Source organism: Ictidomys tridecemlineatus, chromosome 16, assembly GCF_052094955.1.
Source record: "Ictidomys tridecemlineatus isolate mIctTri1 chromosome 16, mIctTri1.hap1, whole genome shotgun sequence".
NCBI lineage: Eukaryota > Metazoa > Chordata > Mammalia > Rodentia > Sciuridae > Ictidomys > Ictidomys tridecemlineatus.
In genome coordinates, this window is record NC_135492.1 from 30,880,872 (window position 1) to 30,886,226 (window position 5,355).

The 5,355-nt window shown below is 49.6% G+C and overlaps 1 pseudogene; it reads right to left on the reverse strand.

The window, feature by feature from the left end:
• Positions 1-658: 658 nt before the first annotated feature.
• LOC144371288 (arylsulfatase D-like) lies at positions 659-4,533 on the reverse strand (annotated as a pseudogene).
• Between the last annotated feature and the right edge of the window lie 822 nt (positions 4,534-5,355).

The window sequence follows — 5,355 nt, forward strand, 5'->3', positions numbered from 1 at the left end:
CTCTTGCTTTTATTCCTCCTCTTCTTCTTCCTCCTCCTTCTCCCCTGCTTCTCCTCTCCCCTACCACCTCCTCCTCCACATTCTCTTCCTCTTTCTCCTCCTCCTTTTCTCATCCTTTTCCTCTTTCCCATCCTTTTTTTCTCCTTCTCCTCCTCCTTCTCCTCCCTCTCCCCCTCCTCATCTCTCATTTTCCTCCTCCTCATCAACATCATCTCTCCACCTACTCCTCCTCCTCCTCCTTTTCTTTTTCATCTCCTTTCCTCCTCTTCTGCCTCCTCTTCCTCCTCCATTTTCTTTTCCTCCTTCTTCTCCTCCATCTCCTCCTCCACCTCTGTCTCTTTCTCCTCCTCTTCATCATCATCCCCCCCTCCTTCATAGTCTCCGTGCTCTGGAACCTCCAATGCAGACTCTTTGGCTCCCTGTCTTTGTCCCTCCCCGTGGCTAGCCCTTCATGTCTGTAGATCCCGTTGCACCTCCCCAGCTGCTGGTGTTCATCTGTGGCCTCCAGTAACCCTCCATGATCGGAGTCCTAATAGGTGATCGTGGAGTTCTTCAGATGGTTCTAATCAAGGGCTTGGAGGGCTTTAGTGTGGAGAAGATGGAAGGTGTCAGAGAGAGCGCCCACACGGGTCTCAGCTGGGGGCATGCACTTCCCATTCTATGCACAAACCACCTTGTACTGGACCGTCAGAGAAAGAGCCCCCTGCCCAGAGACCACAAGGACATGTGTGATCACGGTGCTATGACTGTCGTACCCAGGTCTGCTTAGCACCGTGTCACCTCGAAAACCAGGAGAGACTTGCAAAGAAATATCCAGGACGTCGTCAGCAGGCATGGTTTTGATGTGCAGTGCCGGTGGGGTCAAGTGCCCTAATAAAAGGGTGAGAGGGTGGCTGGGGCGAGGAAAAGCCATGACAGATTCCAGCCCATATGGAAGGAACCACAACCAATAGCAGCAAAGTTTATGATGGCCATGATCAGAAGAGCACGGGACACCTGCAAACCCAGCAGTATCTCCCTGCACCGTGGAGACCAGCGGTCCTTCCTACCCCTGAAGGCACAGAGGCCAATTCACGAGGGATGTGAGCTGCTGTCCTCCTTGGGGACATGTGCCTCTTACATAGTTCAGATGTCAGGATATTCGTGCAAGGACATGTCACCTGACCTGCGAGGGTTTCCACGTCTCCAGGAAACCCTCGCAGATGGAAGAGTCTACAAGTTCTTGCTTCTTTCTAGCGTGTCCCCAAGCCCTGAAAGCAGAGCCCTTTTCCTCCACAATGCTGAAAGCTAACGTTTTCTCTCTGCTTCCTGTAACGACTAAGGGTGACGCTGAATGACAGCTTCTCACAAAACTAACTGCTAACGAAATGATTGGTTTTGTGCAAAATTAGACTATCACTGGGAAGAAGTGAACAAACAAGTGACACGAGTGAGGTGTACTCTCCCCCGTTCTTGATCTTGACTTACCTACAAACCACTCCATCCCCTCCACGTTGTCTCTGTATAAACCAAGGCAGCTTCTCCTGAGGAAGGCTTTCAAGGTCACCAGAGGAGTGTGGACGTGCAGCCGGGACACAAAGAGGAGAAAGGGCCTGTCCTTGTTTGTGAAATTAGAAAACCACTGGAATTATGGACAGGAGATGATGGTGTCCACAGTGGACCTTGAATGTGCTGCGTCCGTGACCTGGGTTCACCTGCTGGGATTTCACTGTGAGGGGTCCCCTCAAGATATCATGAGTGAGACCATGCAAGAAAGTTCACAGGTAAAATGATTAGATTATGAGAGGTGTGACCTAGAAGTGGATTAATCCACTTGTATGAACTCACTGGGTGGTGACTGTAGCACATGGGGTGTGGCTGGAGGAGGGAATCCCTGGGCTGTGCCTTTGGGGTCTCTATCCTGTCCCTGGTGAGCAGAGCTCTCTCTGCTTCCTGGTGCCCTGTCCTGAGCTGCTCTCCTTCTCCAGGGCCTTCCGCCATCTTGTTCTGCTCCCCTTGGGCCAGAACCATAGAGTCAGTTGGCCAACCATAGACTGAACCTTGGAAACCATGAGTCCCAAATAAACTCTTCCTCCTCCAAATGTTCTTCTTGGGACCTTTGGTCACAGTGGCAATTTTGTCTGAGTAAAACAATATCCATGGTCAGTATACTAAAGGAAGATATTTTGAGAGGGAGCGATGGGACACCCCACCCACCCACCCTGTGTTTCAGAACATTGCCATCATTATTATTTTATTATTAGGTGCTGCTAATTTCTGACTTTCCCTAATTTATAAATTAAATATCTTCATAGGTATGTACGCATAGGGAAATAGTTATATATTATACTATGTGTATGAATATTTATTTATTACTTATATATGAATGGTTGGGTACTCTCTGGGGTTTCAGGCATTCCCTGGGCCTTGGAAAGAGTCCCTGATGCACGACAACTACTTGGATACTTTCCAGTGCAACCCGGTAACTCAACGTAGAGATCCAAGTGTGGAAACCAATTCATACAAAGAGGTTGGACCTTTCCTTTTTCTTTTCTTTTCTTTTTTTTTTTTTTAGCACCAGAGATGGAACCCAGGGGTGCTTCACCACTGAGTCCCTTCCCCAGTCCTTTTGATATTTTATACAGACAGAGTCTCACTGAGTCTCTTATGGCCTCTCTCAGTTGCTGAGGCTAGCCTCCTACTTGCCATCCTCTTGCCTCAGCCTCCCCAGCTGCTAGGATGACAGACATGGGCAAAGTGACTCCATAAAGAAATCCTTCAGCATATACACTGTGGAATACTATGTAGCCATGAAGAAGGATATCTTCCTTTCATTTGTGAATGAAGTGTGAGTTTGGACCTTTTCAATGCTCCTGCTGCTATGGGACCACAGGGTAGCTCATGGCTCAGAAACTGCCCCCCACCCCGGATCATGAGGGTCCCCACCTTTGGATGTAGGCCGTGGCTTCCTGCAGCATCCGTCTGGTGGTGCTCCCCACATCCATGGGCTGCTCGGTGACCTGGTGGTTCCGCATGAGCACACAGTTTTCCAGAGTCGCAGGAACCCACAGCTGGAGAACCACGTGGTGAAGACGAGGCTGGCTGTGCGCCCAACTGCGGTCTAGGGATCTGAGAGGAGGCCACTGAGTTTGGCAGCCATGTGTGTCAGGACGCCCAGAGCCAGGATTCGGGTGTAGCGGCTGAATCGGGCAGCCACTGTGACCCCCAGCTCTGGGGGCCTGTCAGGGTCGCAGTTGTTAATCAGGGTGAAGGGCAGTCCATATAAGTAGTGAAAGCTATGGTTCAGCGGGTGGTGGCAGTGGTCACCGCGGGACTCACAGCTCACGACCTGGTGCCACTTTCCTGTGAGTGGGGATGGGTGGTCAGCCACACAAAGAGCGCACGCTTTTGCCTGGGACAAAGAACCCCGAGGCCATTTGGATGCAGTCAGGGGAAAGATAACCTCAAAAGAGCAGATCCTGAATCAGCAGAGGCTATGAGTGACCTCAACCAAGACTTGCTTTTGGTTTTGGGTACCAGGGATTGAACTCAGGGCCACTCGACCCCCGAGCCTCATCCCCAACCCTTTTTTGTTTTATTTAGGGACAGAGTCTCGCTGAGTTACTTGGGGCCTCGCTAAACTGCTGAGGTGGGCCTCTAACTTGTGGTCCTCCTGCCTAAGCCTCCCAAGCTACTGGAATTACAAGTGGTGGAGCCAGGCTCTGAAGAGCTTTCTGATTCCTTGGGGCTGAAGAAGATAGACAGGTTCATAAAAGGAAAGAAGGCAAAATATAAATCAAGAACCCCAAACCTCTGCAATGAGGAGAACTTCTGAACTGAAAACCATCCGAGAGGGCCGGAGTGGAGCCAGATACCAACTCAGGAGGCAGAGAAGGATGAAAGTTTTGGTTTTTTTTTTTTTCCTCCAGAGGAAATTGGTCCCTTTACATTTGGATGGGAGGGGAATCAGGTGTTCAAATACTTACGAGGCTGGTGGCATAGCCTTGTTCCTTTGGGATTTTTGCAAAAGTGGTTTCATTGGCAGGAAGCCCGCCTGAGCCTGCATTTCAGTAGAGGACCAGGTACTCATTGTTGTCCATTCCTGCAGATCCCACAGCAGAGCAAGGTTCATGTTCCCTTTGCCAGGAACAGGTCTTAGGAAAGGGATTCTGAGCACCAGGGGACAGTGGGCAAGAATCTGGCTGTCAGCACTTGGGGAAGGTGGGGAAGTGGTGCTTTAGGTAGGGAATGGGTGCACATCAGAGAGGTTGTTGAATGTGCTATTGTGCACAGCATGACCCCACCACTGAGCATAATCTGCCTCAATGTCAGCTGCATAAGTTGGACACACCTTGCCTATCATGAGAACCAACCCAGTCTATCTATCTATCTATCTATCTATCTATCTATCTATCTATCTATCTATCTATCAATCATTACCTATCATCCAGGGACCATTAAGTTGCATCTATCCCCTTTCTATCCACACATCATTTATCTGTCACCTGTATATGCATTATGCATCTGTCACCTCTATATACCTCTATCACCCATCATTAGCTATCACCTGTTTCTCTATTATCTATTGACAGGACTGCTATCAATTGAGCATCATTAATCCATCTTCCTTCATTGATGGTATCACCATCATCATCTATGGAGCATTGTATCTCACCTGTCAATCACCGTATTTCTGCTTCTCATCCACCAATGATGGTGGTCATCCCGTCCCAGAAGGCTCCCTCTGCACAGCCTACAAAGGGCACCTACCTGGCAATTTTATGAGACAAGAGCTGGTACGCGGAAAATATCAGAAGGAAAAGAACCTTTCTCCTGTACCAGACATGAACAGATATTTGTGTTGGGTGTTTTTTTCTGAGCAATTTTTTTTCTCTGAGTATCAGCACAATTCCCGCAGAACCTGCAGTGTGCTGTGTGTCCCAGGTCAGCTAGGGATGATCTAGACCTCAGAAAGAGGTGTGTGGTTATCTGTGACTCTCATTTGATTAACCCAGGGGTACCTAACCCCTGAGCCCCCTCTGTAGCCCTATTTTGCATTTTACTTAGAGACAGGGTCTCACTGAGTTTCTTAGGGCCTCCTTTTGGCTGAGGCTGGCTTTGAACTCGTGATCCTCCTGCCTCAGCCTCCCAACCACTGGGATAACAGGCATGTGCCACCATGCCCGGCATTGTGCGTGGGTTTTAACACCCACGGGGGCTGAGGGTCCTGAGGGGTGAGGGCATACGAGGTCTTGTTTGGAGCACACACTGCAGGAAGGTGACAGAATGGGACATTAGCTTTCAATTTCCCAGTATCTGCGGGATCACTACCAAGCTAGAGTGGCGATGGGGTCCAGGCTGCAGCCGGGAGCTGCT